The sequence below is a fragment of the Schistocerca americana genome, chromosome 6 (genome assembly GCF_021461395.2).
Source record: "Schistocerca americana isolate TAMUIC-IGC-003095 chromosome 6, iqSchAmer2.1, whole genome shotgun sequence".
Taxonomy (NCBI): Eukaryota; Metazoa; Arthropoda; class Insecta; order Orthoptera; family Acrididae; genus Schistocerca; species Schistocerca americana.
In genome coordinates, this window is record NC_060124.1 from 581,357,595 (window position 1) to 581,376,426 (window position 18,832).

Below are 18,832 nucleotides of genomic sequence, written 5' to 3' on the forward strand. Positions count from 1 at the left end.
TTATAACGTGTTAAATAGGGAAAGTTCAATTATAACCACTCGGTACTTAGTTTTCCGTTGCATTCTTCGTTAAAATAGATACGCCATTCTCCTCTTATCTGCCCATAATACCACCATACAAGGCTACACCTTAGATAAGTACCCGCGAAGAGACATACTAAAACTTAAATTTACGTGTTTTGGCAGCTCTTCGTTTTTCAGAAAAGCATTTTTTGTAATTACCAATTTGCATTCTGCGTTCTTTTTAATTCTGCCGCCCTGAGCTTCTTTGCTGCCCAAATACCAAAAACTCATCTGTTATTTTTAGCGCTCGTTTCGTAATTCTATTCCCCCAGCATCGTCTGCTTTAATTTCATTGCACATTCCAGACACACTGTCGGTTGGAACAGCGACCAACACAATCGGGACAAAATATTTGCTTTGGTCTATAGTTGCAAACAACTGACGAAAGTGTGACGAAAATATGACACACTATAAAATACACAATGGGTTTATCCGAATTTTTATAGTCAAACGAAAAGTGGAAAATACTCAAACAAAGTATCAAATAGACCAATGTGCTTGAAAGAAGTTAGGGAAATTAATAAAAACGTAATTACTGATTTGAGGGAAAACAAATATTTAATGAACAGCTGCTACTACCTACGTAAATGGAGTGTCAAAAAATTCTTCTCTTTAAGGACATAGCGGTTTAGCACATGAAAAATTGCACTGGTTTCACATATATTTAACTGTAAAAATGGTTTCCTTCGAATCCTCAACTAAAGTTGGGAGATTCCAAGAACAGAAACGATAGGAAGGCAACTTAGGTGTCAGAAAGTTCATCTCTTGCAACTGTAACTGTTTTGTGCATAAAAGGCTACATTGGTGCGATACTTTATTTTTAAAATGGCTTCGTTCGAATCAAGTACTACATATAGGACATTTAGAGAACTTTCTGAACAAACTCTAAAATAAAAATTAAGAAAAAATAATGGTTAGATTTGTGAAACGATCTGTCCGAAAGTAAGAAATAAAATAGTTTAGAGAAACACTTGACACAGCTTTGAATGATACTCGAAATATCTACAGCAAATGAGAAAGCGCATTCTCTTTCCTGATATTTGAAAGATTCTCTGTTGAGAAATTTTTTAGACTGAAAAATTGTTGTAAACTTTTTTCCACCTTCTAGCATAAAAGAGAGAAGTATGCCAAAGTCACACAATGGCAGACTGAACGATCACAGTCCACCAGACAAATCTCCTCTGGCGCTCTTCGAAATTCTAAGATTATAAGTTAAACACTGATATTTAAATTCTCAGTTAGCACCTCATTTGCTGTACATGATTTCGATCATCATGTAAAGGCGTGTCAAATGCTTATTTAACCTATTTCATTTCTTAGTTTTAGACTTTTTTGCCTAGTAGCTACAGTTTTGTGTGTGTGTGTGTGTGTGTGTGTGTGTGTGGTTTGAGGTTTTCGGGCGCTAAACAGCATGGTCATCAGCGCCCAAACGCATAGAAACAGGAACACATGCGGTGAAGGGACGGACAGCGAACAAGGAGAACGGCTAAAAGACACAGACAGAGGCAAAACAAGAGGAGAAGAAACGCACTAAAAAAGGAAACACAAGGAAAAGAGAACAGAAATCGAAGTGAAACAAGTAGGTAATCGTGACTGGCGGACCTCTTACCTAAAACGTGGGTGAGCCAGTCACCCAGCGGCACATTAAAATCCTCTCCCTAAAATCCGAGGCAACAAACTGGACAGGACACAAAACCGTAAGACCTTAACCACAGTCGTTGCGCCGTCTTGCAAAATAGAGGGCAAATCCGGTGGCAAGGAAACCACCGCCCTCTGGTCAGAGAATAAAAGACAGTCAAGTAAAATGTGGCGGACAGTAATCTGAACGCCACAAGCACTGCAGACTGGGGGGTTCTCCCGCCGGAGTGAAAAAACCATGCGTTAAGGGACTGTGCCCGATGCGGAAGCGAGTGAGGAGAAACTCATCCCGCCTGCACGACTGGTAGGACGTACGCCATGGTCGCGTGGTGGCCTTGACCAGACGCAGCTTATTTTCACCGATTGCCAGCCATTCCTCTTCCCATTGGCGCATAACACGAAAACGCAAAAGGGAGGTAACAGCATGGAGGGGGACGGCACATTCAACAACGTGAGGGAGGGAACATGCATCTTTGGCAGCCACTTCCGCCAGTTCGTTTCCCCTAATACCCACGTGCCTCGGCGCCCAGCAGAAAGAAACCTCCTTCCCCTGCCATTGCAGGTTGAGTAGGGCATCATGGATGTTCTGGACGACCGTATCCGCTGGGTACAAGTGTTGCATGGTCTGAAGGGCACTCAGGGAGTCAGAAGAGATGAGAAACTTCACACTGGGAACACATCTCATCTGCTCCAATGCCTGCAAGATCGCAAACAATTCGGCATCAAAGATGGTAAACGCCGCAGGAAGCCGTAACTTGACGACTCGATCAAGGAAAATAACAGCACAACCAACAGAGTACCCCTGTTTAGAGCCATACGCAAATATTGGTACATGGTCGGGATGCTGGTTTAAAATATCGTAAAATAAGGAGGTAAAAACAAACGCAGGAGTGCAGCTCCTCCGGTACTCCGACAAGTCTAAAAGGACGCTGGGCCTCTGGAGCAGCCAGGGAGGCAGGCGCGTAAAACCCTGGAGTCGGGGTGCCCCCAGTTACCATCATCAGGCCATCCCTTCTTGCGTAGTCGTCAACCTCGCTTTCCAAGTAGGTGTATCACGTGGTCTTTTTATGGCGCTATTGTGTATCCTGATATTTGAAAGATTATATATTGAGAAATTTTTTTCCGTTCCGTGCTACAGAGTGAGGCAAATAATAACTGGTCTGGATGAGTGGATACGATTGGAAGTGAATGTTTGCATGTAACAACACTCCGTCACGGGCACTCCACGTGTGAGACCCGTCACGTGATCCACGCCGGTTCAGAGTACAGTGCGAGCCGCTTCAGCGTGGCTGGAGCAGTGCAGAGCAGAGGGGGCGGTGGAGCAGCGGGTGTTCACTGTACAAAGTTGCACAACAAAATCGTGCAAACGAGGTGATCAATTGCTTGCTGAGAAGTTTAATGGTGTCAAAGTGCCACGCAAAGAGTGCCACAGTGCCACGCAAAGAGTGCAACCCAAAGTTTAATCCTAAAATGGTGTCATACAGTACCTGTTTTGAACAAGTCAAAAAGCATCCCGAAAAAAGCCCGCACTCTAGAAACTGTGGCTGCAGTTCACCAGAAAATGCTCCAGAGTCCTACCAAATCAACCCGACACCTCTCGCAAGAGAACCGGCATATCACTAAGATCATGCAGACGAATACTCCAGCTGGACCTGCACATGCGTGCCTACCGACTGTCTGTTGTTCATGCATTAAAACCAGCAGATGCTCCCAGCGCCACCAGTTTTGTGAGTGGCTGTTCACTGAGATAACAATGAATGGCTTGGACATAGATCTGTTCTTTATGTCTGATATAGCCTGGTTCTGAATGGTTGTGTCAACTCACAGTACCACAGGTTCTGGGCAGAGGAGAGTCCGCATATCTTCAACGAAACACCGTTGCATGATCAGTAGGATGGGGCTTGGCGTACAGTGTCTGGTCCCGTCTTGTTTCATCAGACGCTGGCTTCGGCGCGTCACGTTGCCAACATTTTGAAACCATTCGCGGCAGACCTACAGCATGGAGCAACTGCCCATACAGCCCGGCGAACCATGAATCACGTTTACACAATCTTCACGCTCGACAGAGTTTTTAGCAGAGGTCAGTCTGGCCGTGGCCCTAGCTGGTCACCAAGGTCATCTGTCAGTGTGCGACTACTTTGTGTGGGCAGCCCTTAAGTCTAAGGTGTATCGCAACAACCCTTATAGTTTTCAAGAACTGCAGCAGAACATTTCGGATGAGATTGCAGCAATTCCAGCAGTCGAGCTTCGATCCGCTTTGAGCGACTTGTTGACCATAGCTCAGAAATGCCAAGAGATGAACGTTGATCATTTTCGAGATCTGCTATAGTCTTGTTAGTATTGATTTCCTTTCCTCTGCTGCGTTTCTTTGTACCCTGGAACTCTGTTTGCCCCACCCTGCATAAAAACAACTTTCATTATTTTTCTTTCTCCAGCTACTGGTGTATTTACATTTTCATAGATTTATTATGGCCTGTACTTAGCAAGAGATGCTGCGTTTTATAGTACTTATGAACTATTTGATCATTAATTGTTATCATCATTACATCATTACCTGATTAAGTGCTTCCTGTGGTTGCGACTTATGTCACACGTCTTTGAGATATAAGAAAAGGTCAATAATTGCCTTTTGTTATGATCAATATTATACTTCCACCAACAAATTTTTTTTAAGTTGATTAATTTTGAAAATCGGAGATGTGGGATACGTGTTCCGCAAACCTAAACAGGCGCATGTTTTAATTTGAACCTAGAATTTTCAAAATTAAATTGGTACTTGTAGAGGGATTTTTCAGGATGACAAATATGGAAAAATATAACAAATCGGGTCTAAGACACATGATAATGAAAAACATGAAATAACAAATACAGGTTTTCAACGTAAAATTTGAACAAGGCTTTGATATATCACATACCGGTGTTTTACATATCATATGCCAGTGTTTTACAGGAGCAGAAATGTCCAGCTAACTACAAATTATTTACAAACTGGCAGCTTTACTGAACAGTATTGTAATGGACACACTATTAGCCCCTTCAGATCATCTTGGAACGAAGAAGATATCTCATTTGAATTTCGTGAAACAAATGCATTGTGCTAGCTATAAAGACAAGCACTTCTTCTGACGGCCGGCCGGAGTGACCGAGTGGTTCTAGGCGCTACAGTCTGGAACCGCGCGACCGCTACGGTCGCAGGTTCGAATCCTGCCTCGGGCATGGATGTGTGTGCTGTCCTTAGGTTAGTTAGGTTTAAGTAGTTCTAAGTTATAGGGGACTGATGACCCCAGAAGTTAAGTCCCATAATGCTCAGAGCCATTTGAACCATCATCTGACGGCTGACAACCTTCTATACATTCCTCCCATTGTCCTTAGTATTTTCCTCCGAGTTCAGGAAGCCCTTCGCTAGATGACAGCAGTTGGCAGTTACAGATGTCAGAACGCTCAAAAGAAGGTTCCTTTGGTAAGATGTGTGTGCCCCAGCAGCTACGAAAGGATTCATAAATTTTAGAGGAAGTGTTCTGCAATTTCTTCCTAAGTCGTCCTCGTACGGTAGGCAGCATCCACCGGACGCCTGTGAGGAGTTAAAAACTGAGGATCTCACCATTTGCTACTGTTGGACTCCGACAATGAAAGCACCCAAAATATACATCTGGGCACACTGACGGGGATGTGAACCCCTTACTTCAGGAATGTAAGCGTGGCAGCTTCACCACTACGCTACGTCGTACCTAGTTATTAGAAAGCTCAGTCTTTCCATGGTCTCTGCTAGTGTGTCAGCTACGAAACCGGCGTACACAACTTTGCCAGATACGCGCTGCCCTGGCAGCTCCGGGGCACACCTGATACTGGAGGTCCCCCTCCGGACTTGGAAGAGCCCGCATATCTTTTATCTGGTCCGATATTCTATACGGGTTACTTTTATCATCTGTCAACAATGACGCGGCCTATCCTCAGGCTTTGAGAAAATCTTACAGACGTGCTTGCACGCAGGTGCGTCAAAAGCTACGGCATTTCGTGTTCAACACTTCGAACATACGAGCGTCGCTTTGTAGCACTGAGTAAACTCTCACAGCCTTCGGCATGGCCTGGGAATTTTCAGTAGACATCTACAATCACATCTACACTCCGCAAGGCACCTTTGTATAACAATGTCACTTTTCCGTTTTCCTGCTCCAGTAGCGTATAGCTTGCGGTAACAACGATTGGCGGTAAGCATCCGTGTGTACTCTAATATCACTGATTTTATCTCCATGGTCTTTTCGCGAGGAATGTACGTAGGAGGAAACAATATACTGATTGGCACTTCTAGAAATCTACGAACTCTGAGCAGTAAACCACACCGTTATGGAGGGAGGAAGCCTCTCTTGGAGCGTCTGCAATGGAGATGGCTGGGCTTACTTCACGAACCCGTGACGAAACACATTGCTCTTCTTTGAATCTCCTCTGATTCCTCTATCAGTCCTGTCTGGTACGGATCCCAAACTGATGGGCGCTACTGAAGCATAGATGGAACGAGGTTTTTTTTAGTCTACCTCCTTGATGGGTGGATTACACTTCCTGAAGATTCTTACTTTGAATGTCAGTCTGGCATCTGCGTTGCTTACAACTAGCTTGGTGAGCTCTTTCCACTTTAAACAGCTCCGAACACATCGCACCAATATTTAATGGCACTAATTGCAACCAGTAATTGTTCTGCAATCGTGCAATCACATAGCAAAAGGTCTTTCTGTCCACCTACACTATGTGATCGAAAGTATCCGGACACCTGGCTGAAAATGACTTACAAGTTCGTGGCGCCCTCCAGCGGTAATGCTGGAATTCAACATGGTGTTGGCCCACCCCTCGCCTTGGTGACAGCTTCCACTCTCGCAGGCATGCGTTCAATCAGGTCTGGAAAATTTCTTGGGGAATGGCAGCCCATTCTTCACGGAGTGCTCCACTGTGGAGAGGTATCGATTTCGATCGGTGACGCCTGGCACGAAGTCGGCGTTTCAAAACATCACAAAGGTGTTCTATAGGATTCAGGGCAAGACACTGTGCAGGCTAGTCCAATGCAGGGATGTTATTGTCGTGTAACCACTCCGCCACAGGCCGTGCATTGTGAAGAGGTGCTCGATCGTGTTGAAAGATGCAATCGCCATCCCCGAATTGCTCTTCACCAGTGGGAAGCAAGAAGGTGCTTAAAACATCAGTGTAGGCCTGTGCAGTGATAGTGCCACGGAAAACAGCAAGGGGTGCAAGCCCCCTCCACGAAAAACACGAGCAAACCATAACACCACCGCCTCCGAATTTTACTGTTGGTACTACACACGCTGGCAGATGACTTTCACCGGGCATTCGCCCTACCCACACTCTGTTTTCGGATCGCCGCATTGTGTACCGTGATTCGTCACTCCACAAAACGTTTTTCCATTGTTCAATCGTCCAATGTTTACACTCCTTACACCAAGCGAGGCGTTGTTGGGCTTTTACCGGCGTGATGTGTGGCTTATGAGCTGCCGCTCGATCATGAAATCCAAGTTTTCTCACCTTCCGCCTTTCATAATACTTGCAGTGGATCCCGATGCAGTTTGGAATTCCTGTGTCATGGTCTGGATAGATGTCTGCCTATTACATATTACGACTCTCTTCTACTGTCGGCGGTCTGTCAGTCAACAGACGAGGTGGGCCTGTACACTTTTGTGCTGTACGTATCCCCTCAAGTTTGCACTTCACTATCACGTCGGAAACAGTGTACCTAGGGATGCTTAGGAGAGTGGAAATTTCGCGTACAGAAGTATGACACAAGTGACACTCACTCATATGACCACGTTCGAAGTCCGTGAGTTCCGCGGAGCGCCCCAGTCTGCTCTCTCACGATGTCTGATGACTACTGAGGTCGCTGATAGGGAGCACCTGGCAGTAGGTGGCAGCACAATGCACCTAATACGAAAAAGTATGTTTTTGGGGGTGTCCGGATACTTTTGATCACGTAGTGTATTCGCGGTACGCCAGATTTGTTTATGTTGACCACCAGTTGTCACTCCCAGCACCATGCGTGAACCCTCTGCAGCTCTTGCTGCATTTCTCTTCAATTTTCCATCGTTGCGACTTCTCTATGTACAACAGTGTCATCTGCGAAAAGCTGACGGAATTGCCGACGTTATCTATTAAGTGTTATCTATTGTGAAAAGTAACGGTCATATAACACTCCCTTGCGCCACGTCCGAAGTTACTTCTTCGGAAGACTTATCTCCGTTCAGAACGACATGCTGTTTACTGTTTGCTAAAAACTCTTCGATCCAGTCGCACAGCTCATCTGATATTCCGTACGCTGGCATTTTGTTCATTATACAGCAGTGCGGTCTTGTATCGAAAACTTTCCGGACGTTAACATACACGGAATCTACCTGGGTGTCGGCATCTCCTGGTTTCCTCGTCTCGCGGAGAAACAGAGCGAGTCAGGTTTCGGGCAATCGTCGTTTTCGGAATCCACGTTGATACCTAGAGAAGAGATTTTTCAGTGTCTAGAAATGTCACAATACGCGAATGAATATCTAGTTTGCTTCCCAGTATCTGCGTCTTTTCGCTGCAGGACATTCCACGGTAAAAGTGAACCGTTCTTATCGACACCGCGCAGAAGCACACACTCCCGATCGCCATCCGGAAGCCGACCACTGTTGTCGGTGTACGAACCTGACAGAGCTCCACAGACGTTGCCGGGAACGTTCACTGGCGGACTGGCGTCAGTTCGCTGATCTGCTACACTATCAGGCCAGTCTAAATAACGGTCGCTACTCTCGCTGTGGCCCGCAAGGTAGGGTTAAACTTATCACTACTCCATTGTCAATAACCAAGGCCCATAGCAATTGTAGTGTCCCTTTTGAAATATTCGCCCTTATCGAGGTGAAACATAAATAAAAATGACTGTATGTGACCGAAAATGAACTGCAAACATCGATTTATCTGCGAAAGGTAATAACAGTAACTGTAAAAATATACAATATAGATCGATAGATGCAGAAAAGACATTGTTTTTAGAGTATGAGATTATAATGTGTAAGTAATTAAAAGAAGTATTATCATCTCTGTAAGAGTATAAAACACAATGCAATGTTCATTCTTCTGTCTAGTCTGTTTTGTTCTGTTCGTTCTGGTGTTAGCTGGAATAAGGTACGCAAGCTATTGTGCTGCGCTAGCATTTGTTTCTGTCGTAACGTAATTGCAAATATTTAATGGTGTAAACTGTGTCCTAGTAAGAATATATTAGTATAAAGTGATCTCCGTGTGTTATTTCAAGAACCTACGCCACATTTATCTTATGAAAAGAATATTTAATGAAAATTATTTAGCATGTTTCCAGCTGCTGCGGAGCGAGTATCAGTGATCTCTGATTGTTAACAATTAGCCGCCATTACGCGGCACATTTAAAAAATATTTTTTCACAGCACAATGTCTGATAGCCGGAGCGGAAGAAATTATGTAAAAATATTCAGTGAGATTAATTGAAGTAATCCAGTGAAATAATTTTATTAAAACTTGCCTATTTTCTGTGATAGTGAACTGGAGCTGAGTAATACTACGCTATTGCATTTACAGTAATTTGTAGGGAGCCTGGCGCTCGATAAAACCAGATATAATACGTAATTGGCAACCTACGAAATTCATTATTTTGCTTATTATATCTCTTTTGTATTTTTTTGAAAGCTAAAAGTAAAAACTAACTCCACTAAAAATCAGTAACAGATCACGATAAATCAAAGGACAAACAAATTTACTAGGAGAGTGTTTCCTCTAAATAAATAGTTACATTATATTTTTAATAGATATAATAACAATCCAACCACTTTGTGAAAAATTCCGATATCCGACCAATGGACGCTTACAGTCGTCATTACACCAGCTCTGGCTGCCTGCTACCAATTCCTGGCAACGATCTACACGTAACAAAACAAATAGATACTGTTTCGTACATAGATCAGCCACAGCTAAAAAGTACATTGTTAATATTTAAGGTTCTCCAAAGCCGTTATCCCCTTAAAACGGTCTCAACAAATCAATGGGATTCACAGTGAAAGAAGACGCTTCAAACCGCTTCAGCTGTTTTGTAGTCCTATAGTGGGAACACTACCGATTTCACATCGGCGATGGGCTGTCTATTAAAATGCAATTTTTTTAGAATAAGATTTTACGAAAAAGGAAAAATCTCTTAAAATTTTTGTCAATTAACTGAAAGAACTAAACAATAGGACAACCTTACTCACATGATAGCCCTCGCACAATCGAGAAGCTACGATGTCCCATAGTTCAGTTGTAAATCGACAAGGTTAATCCATTATGGGCTGCAGTTAACAGTAAAATTGGCATTAAACACCAGTAAGTGAATGTCAAACTGTATGCATGGGGTGGTAAGACCTAACACAAAACATAGTTACAGCCATTAAAATTTATGGCTGAAGCGTGTAAAAATTTTTGACTGTGTCCGCGGTATGTAACGCCTTCTGGATTCTACGAGAGTAAATAATAGCAACCTGCCAGAAGTAGTAATGCATTTCAAACTAAACTCCTCCTGAACAGGCCATGAAGGCCCACCGGTACTGACCGGCCGCCGTGTCATCCTCAGCTCATAGGCGTCACTGCATGCGGATACGGAGGGGCATGTGGTCAGCACACCGCTCTCATGGCCGTATGTCAGTTTCCGGGACCGGAGCCGCTACTTTTCAATCAAGTAGCTTCCCAGCTTGCCTCACAAGGGATGAGTGCACCCCGCTTGGCAACAGCGCTCGGCAGACCGGATGGTCATCCATCCAAGTGCTAGCCCAGCCCGACAGCGCTTAACTTCGGTGATCTGAAGGGGAACCGGTGTTACCACTGCGGCAAGGCCGTTGGCAGTAATGCATTTCAGGCTCACCCAAATTTGGTTAATGGTGGATATCCTTTAATGCGTTACCTCTTTTGGAAGGTTGCTATTACTTTCTTTCGTACAATCCACAAGACGTTATATACCGCGAACACTGTTGAAATTTTTTACACATTTTAACCATAAATTTCAATGGCTGTATGGGAACCGACGCACAAAGAACAGATCGCACACAGTGTATTTAATGTGTTTGTAACGGACGCTGCTGACAGTACGTTTACTCTTTGGAATAGCAGGCTACCCTTAGCCTTGTTAAGTTCAGTTTTAACAGTTTGTAAGAGCAAGTTAAGTGAAAGGGAAAACTTTCGTTGTAGCATCCCCAAGAGTGTTATTGTCTAAAATGATGAACATGCAGGATCGCTACAAACCTCTCATCCCGAAAACTCAGAAAAAAATGGTTCAAATGGCTCTGAGCACTATGGGACTTAACTTGAGGTCATCAGTCCCCTAGAACTTAGAACTACTTAAACCTAACTAATCTAAGGACATCACACACATCCATGCCTGAGACAGGATTCGAACCTGCGACAGTAGCGGTCGCGCGGTTCCAGACTGTAGCGCCTAGAACCGCTCGGCCACTTCGGTCGGTGGTATCGTCGTATGAGGAAGTCGATCGAGTTCAAGCCGCACTGCAGCTGTTAACGGTACTAGACGATTTGCAGCAGCAGATTGAGGGTGTTGAAGACGCAATAGAAACGCAAGATAGCGGGAGACGCGCCCACGATCGCTGAGAGAAAACAAAGAGTCAATACACAGACAGGCCGACAAACAAGAGTTAGTGAAGCCTAGAATGGAAGTGCAAACTCCGCAGTTCTTGCCTGGAAAACTGGAATTATGGTTTGCAATGTTAGACCTAGCCCTTGCCCAGAAAGAATTGACTGACGATGACGTAAAATTCGAGGTAGCATTAAACGGTTTGGACGCTACAGGTGTTGCTACGATCGCGGACGTCATACTGAAACCACCGCAAATCAACAGTACACGCAGCTAAAACAACGCTAATAGGTCGGTTGTGAAAGTCATAGAGCAACGGTTGTAGCAAGTACTGCAGTATTGCGCAGCGAGCAGATGGGCGACAGAGCACCAGCAGAATTCTGGCGACGTTTAGGCAATCTGGCAATCCAGATTTAGGGTTGGGGTTGTTTAGGGGAAGGAGACCAGATAGCGAGGTCATCGGTCTCATCGGATTAGGGAAGGATGGGGAAGGAAGTCAGCCGTGCCCTTTGAAAGGAACCATCCCGGCATTTGGCTGGAGCGATTTAGGGAAATCACGGAAAACCTAAATCAGGATGGCCGGACGCGGGATTGAACCGTCGTCCTCCCGAATGCGAGTCCAGTGTTTAACCACTGCGCCACCTCGCTCGGTGGCAACGTTTAGGAACTATTGGCAGTGAAGAGGAGTTATCAGACGCCACAGTGCGACACGTGTGGATGGCATAGCTGCCAGTTAAGGTACAAGGAGCTGTGGTTACCTGCTGCAGTACTGACATCAACGCGGTAATTCCGGTTGCAGACAAAGTGTACAACACAAACGCATAGAGCGCAATTAATTTGCGCGAGGGAAGTAACACGCAAGAGACTGCGGTTATGCGAAAATAGCGACACAAGGATGTTAACGTGCAGTACGAACACTTGAAAGAGCAGACAGAAACAGACAGCGGCACTGGTAGAAGACATGAAGGTTGTACACCGACGAGACACTGAAAGTAAGAATCAGCAATATTATAAGAATTCAACATGTTGGTCTCGTGGGCGTTTTGAGGAGCGGACCACCAAGTGTGCTTCTCCCAAACGGCGCCAGCGGTGGGCAACAGGCGCGGCAGGCCGCGGAGCTCAACAAAAGCGCCACACGGAGGCAGTCGGGGACCCAGCAGAACACCAACAAGTGAAGGCCAGTCTCCTAAAATTGTCACGCAGAGATGTTAGGGCGGATCGATACTACTAGTCGATTCGGGCTCCGACGTTGGCGCATTACCAGTAAGCACACAAAAAAAAAAAAGTCAGCCAAGCCAACTCAGCTCGCAGCTGAAACAATTCGCCCATACCGACGCATAGACATCGAGAAATACAAGTGGATCTCGGATTTAGGCAGAAATGTATGTGGAATTTCGTGCTGGCACACGTCTCAGAGGCTATCCTGGGAGCGGATTTTATTTGTCAACAGATAAATCTCAATGCAGCACAGATAAAAATGGACGGCGAGGTCGTGACAGGATCTCTGGGCCTCGTGTAGTCGAGAACAGGTAAACGCGGTGTCAAACGACGCAGTACACCACATTAGGACCACACCAGGACGACCGGTCTCGCGACGGCCGAGAACACTGGCTCCTGGTCGTTTCGCGGCAGCCAAGGCGGAGTTCCAAGGTACGCTACAAACGGGCCTCATTCGCAGGTTAGATAGCCGGTGTGAGTCCCCACTATAAGAAGTAAAGAAAAAAGATGGCACTTTCAGGGATGGCACTACTGGGATCGTCGGATCCTGAACAAACTCACAGACCCAAGTCGATACTCAGTTCCAAATATTAAAGACTTCACAAACGCACTGGCGGGACCCACAATATACAGCGTAATCGATTGCAAGAAGGCATACAACCAAATACCACTGACGAATGAAGACACACCAAAGACTGCTGTGATAACTCCATTTGGATTGTTCGAGTTTTTACAAATGCCCTTCGGATTAAAAACTGCTGCACGGACATGACAACGTTTTGTGGACGAATCCTTAGACGGCTTTGCTTTGCGTATATTTTCCACAACAACCGCAGAGCACTAAGAACATCTCAAAGTAGTCTTTGACCGAATATGCACTAAGGCATAGTGGTAAACGAAGCAAAGCGTCTTCTGCATCAGACGCAGATAAATTTCCTTGGCTGCGTCGTTTCAGCGACAGCGACAGACTTTCGTCAACTTAGAAGATACCTAGGAGCCATAAATTTCTACCGGTGGCATCTACCAGGAGCAACCGAGGTACAAGCACCAATGATAGCAGCTCTAGCAGGTAAACACGCCACAAGTCAGCGGCCACAGCAGTGGACACCGGAGATGCTGAGAGCTTTCAACCAGGTAAAAGCCAGCTTGCAGAAAGCAATTCCTGTAAATAGCGCAGCTTTAGCAGACGCAACTTGAGCAACAGGTGCAGACGCCACCCAGCAACCAGTTGGTGCCGCCCTCTACCAGCATGTTGACGATTGTTAGCACCCCTTGGGTTTCTTCTCCCGCAAGCTCAGGGCATCCCAAGTCACGTGGAACGCTTTTGATCCCGAGCGATTGGCCGCGTATGAAGCAGTGTAGTACTTTCACCCGTACATCGAAGCCAGACCATTCATCATATATACGGACCACAAACTTGCAGCTTTCGCCCTCAGAACACATAAGGGCAACTGTTTCCCAAGTAAACTACGGCGACTTGAATTTATTGGGCAGTTCAGTGCAGATATTAGAAGCATAATCACTCCGTCTTCAGGCTACAAGTGGCCCATCGGGACCATCCGACCGCCGTGTCATACTCAGATGAGGATGTGGACAGGAGGGGTGTGTGGTCAGAACACCGCTCTCCCGGTCGTTAGGATGGTTTTCTTTGACCGGAGCCGCTACCATTTGGTCGAGTAGCTCCTCAATTGGCATCACGAGGCTGAGTGCACCCCGAAAAATGGCAACAGCACATGGCGGCCCGGATGGTCACCCATCCAAGTGCCGGCCAAGTGCGACAGCGCTTAACTTCGGTGATCTGACAGGAACTGGTGTATCCACTGCGGCAAGGCCGTTGCTGTTAGAAGCTTAAGAGGGGTCGAAAATGTAATGGCAGATTTCCCCCCGCCCCCCGGGGGTCGATGTCGCCTCCTATACAGTAGATTACGGGCAGCTGGCCACAGCACAGGCTACCGATGCTCAGCTAAAAGTATATTTACACGGTGAATTGATAGGACCGCAGTTTAAACAGGTACAGCCAGTAGGGGCTAAGGTAAAAATCTGGTCTGATATATCACAAGGCAAACCCAGACCTTTCGTACCGGAATGACTACGCAAAGCTTGTAATCTTAATTTTTTTTGTTTGTTTTTGAAATGCTTAAATGAATGCACACAAAACTGGAGTTATCGCTTAGCGTGTTGTAACTGCAAGTGGTGCGCAAACTCTGTGTTGCTGTTAGTAAAACTTTATATGAACTGATTGGGCAATGCAACTCCTAATACCGATAAAAAAAATACAATCACTGCTAAATAATTCAGCCCCTTAGATACTGAATCCTCTGACCTTGTTCAAAACTGATAACTTTGGTTCAAAAATGGCTCTGAGCACTATGGGACTTAACATCTTAGGTCATCAGTCCCGTAGAACTTAGAACTACTTGAATCTAACAAACCTAAGGACATCACACACATCCATGCCCGAGGCAGGATTCTAACCTGCGACCGTAGCGGTCGCGCGGTTCCGGACTGAAGCGCCTAGAACCGCTCGGCCACCGCGGCCGGCGGCTAACTTTGATCCCTGTGCATATAACAAATAAGTAAAATTGTCTTACCTCTAAAGCAGCTACGGTAGTGCGCGTTATATTCTGCTCCTGATGAAGAATAATAAAATGTACGAGCTAAGGCTCAGCGGTGTGCAATGCTGACCGTAATACTTAGAAATATACGTGAAATTCTTTTGGCTTATTAATGTGAACATTTAAGAAAAATTCAATGTCTTTAAGAACATATGGCCTGGACAGGGAGGCGGTAGGATTTTGGGTTAATTAACTGCTTTTTTGAATAGTGACGCTTATTCGAAGTTAAGTTCGGATTTTCAAAACCTCTAACAATTGAAAATTACATTACTCAGGAAAATTATATCCTTTTTATTAAACGAAAACCTATCTTTGCTGACGTAGCCACAAACAATGATATTTGTATAGCAAGTATTATCTAAGATCACTAAAAAGCATTAAGACATCATCAAATTACATGTACCTGTGTAAACAAATCTTAGAAACATTACAAAAGGGAAATATCTAACTAGACGATGCATAAAACCTCTTGACGTACATTCTGGGGTTACTCAACAGAGAACTCACTGTTACCAATTATCAGCCAAGTCATTTACACTAATGCGCAGGCAAAAGGAAACAAAAAAAAAAACTAACATCTTTACCTTAACTGCGAGAAGGCTTCTGCTTCCACATTTATATTTCCGATAGTACGTGTACTTGTAAAGCTTCTTCGTAATATCAATCCAGTATTTCTTTCTTGTCACAATTAAATTTACATTTCATCCACTGACTTTACATTGCATTATAAAATCACTCATCATTTTGAACTACCTATTTTACATGTGGTGTGCACAAAATATTGGTATGAGAAAATTCCTACATTGTAATCTAACACTTCGTGGCTTTACAGAACACACCACAAAAAAACTGCCTACTGCTTCCTCTTTCGTTCACAGACTGATACACACTCACTGCTGTGAGCGAAGCGCTCTCTGACTCCAACACTACAATCTCAGACCAGAAGCAGTATCTTTGACTCTGCGGTCTTGCAAAGTCAGCGATCATATCTATAGAGCCCATCAGAGACATACATTGTTATAACAGTTTCATTTTCGTTTACATTAGTATCAGTACAATATTCGGGTGCCCCATATAAATGTACGCCAGTAGACTCCTTTCAAGCGGTTTTCGATGAAATGCATACTCTAGTTCCTCCTAGCGCAAACACGAGCATTAGGCTGCTGACAGAATGGTTCGTATGGCCGGACATTTATAAGGACTGCTGCAGGTGGGCAAAATCATGTGTGGTATGTCAACAACGCACAGTGGGTAGGCACGTTCATAAGCAAGGGGGGGGGGGGGCAGTTTCTAGTAACAACAGACCGCGTCTTCCACTTTCTCTTGGATATTGTAGGAACGCTGCCAGAATCAGAAGGGTGCCAATACTTGGTGACAGCAATCGACCGTTATACTCGGTGGGCACACGCATTACCCATTACTGACATCCAGGCGGATACAGTAAGAAAAGTTTTCTTTAGAATCATGGATAGCACGTTTTGGCTGCCCGTCATACGTCACAACAGATCAGGAGCGACAGTTTGACTGTTCCTAGAGCTGGCTAAATGGTTCAAATGGCTCTGAGCAGTATGGGACTTAACTGCTGAGGTCATCAGTCCCCTAGAACTTAGAACTACTAACCTAAGGACATCACACACATCCATACCCGAGGCAGGATTCGAACCTGCGACCGTAGCGGTCGCGCGGTTCCAGAGTGTAGCGCCTACAATCGCTCGGCCACATCCGCCGGCAGAGCCGGCTAAGCTCTGTGGGTTCAGACATCATACAACCAGCGAGTAATGGAATGATGGAACGCTGGCACAGGACACTGAAAGCTACTATCATGTGTTACGAACACAATTGGACCTCCGCATTGCCGCTAGTGCTGTTAGACTTCTGCACCGTACCTAAACAAGATATACGAGCTTCAACGGTAGAGATGGTATATGAGGAGACCGTACGTCTGCCGTCGGAATTTTTTTCGGCATCACCAGAACCGACAGGAAATACTCTCCCATACTTACTGCAACAAGCACAAAGCGACATTTCGGCACTCCGGCTATCACCAGCAATACAGCACGGCGAAAGTAAGTTTTTTGTGCACAAAGATGTCAGCACATGCTCACGTGTAATTCTGACGATAGATGCAGTAGGTCCCCCTCTGCGACCAGCGTATGTGTGCAGGGCCATACAGAGTCATAAGACGTGACAAACATGGGAGGCAGATACAATGCAGCGGCAACCAGCAGACAGTGTCCCGGGAACGGGTGAAGCCTGCATACATACTGGCATCAGACAACGAATTATTTCCAGAAAAGCAATGGAAAACCGCTCTCGCAACTGCAGGAAAAGTAGAAGGTGAGCAAACGGAACTCTCAACATGGCAAGCAGACCCCGAAGAAACGCCAGAAAATCCAGTAGTTCGCACCAGGGCCTGTCGATGCGTGCAGTACAAATATCCATATATTCCAGGAGCTACGGTCTACCGCGGGACCGCTGTGTGGGAATCGCCGCACAAAGAATAGATCGCACACAGCGTATTTAATGTGTGTGGAACGGACGCTGTAGACATTTACTCTTTGGAATTGGACACTACTCTCCGCCTTGCTAAGTTCACTTGTAGCAGTTTGAAAGAGCGAGGTACATAAGAATAAAAACTTTCGTTGTAGCATCGGCAAGAGTGTTTTCATTGTCTAAAATAATGAACATGTAGGATCGCTGTAGCTGTAATTATTTTTTGTGCTATATCGTATCACCCCAAGCGTACAGTTTGACATTCACCTATTGGCGCTTAATGCCCATTTTGCTGTTGACAACAGCCTGTAACGGATCAACATTTTCGATTTACGTCTTGACTATGGGTCATACTAGCTTCCCGATTGTGTGGTGACTATCATGTGAGTAAAGATTTATCTTCTTTTTTTTAAAAAAAATTTTCTGTTAATACACGTTTGACAGATATTTTTAATATTTTCCCTTCTTTATAAAATATTTTCCCTTTTTTATAAAATCGTATTCTAAAAAAATACATTTTAATAGACAGAACATCGCCGATGTTGGTTGGTTGGTTTTGGGGTTTGATGGGGGCTAAACATCGAGGTCATCAGTCCCCTGTTCCAAACATACATACTTGTGAAAGGCCTATACAGTAAAAGTGTAGCCTCTGCACCCAGAGGGAGGGAACACCAAGGGGTACGGAGCTAAAATGAAAACCGCAGTAACACAAAATAGAGGACACTTAAAAGGAGCGGAGCAAATAGTTGACTAGAGTAAAACAGACTACAGTGGTTGATGGTTCAGGTAAAAGGTCAACCGCTCAATGACAAACGAAGAACCTCCAGCTGGAAAGCGTTGATAGAGTACCAACACAACTTGTTACCATAAAAGACACTATTTTGGCATCCACGTCACAATTAAAAGTCGCTGGAGTGGGTGTGGCCTGATAAATCACGCGAGAGCGCCCACACTAGAGTGAGTGATAAAACCCAGCTGCACGGATGAAACGTAAAACTGAGTCAGCTATAGAGGCAAAGTCACCTAGAATTAAAGGAAGTGCAGCTGGTAAATTAGACTGCCACAAGGGGCTAAAAGGGGGCAGTCCATCAGAAGATGGACCACTGTCAGCCCTGCATCACGGCGACACTTGGGCGGGTTCTCACGGCGAAGGAGACAGCTGTGGGTCAACCGCGTATGTCCAATTCGGAGA

General features: G+C 45.1%; 1 protein-coding gene and 1 pseudogene across 1 annotated transcript in view; both read right to left on the reverse strand.

The window, feature by feature from the left end:
* The window catches only part of LOC124619835, a 226,122-nt gene that overhangs the window by 143,680 nt on the left and 63,610 nt on the right, over positions 1-18,832 (reverse strand). The gene's annotated exons all lie outside the window — the stretch shown is intronic.
* LOC124620839 lies at positions 10,452-10,570 on the reverse strand (annotated as a pseudogene).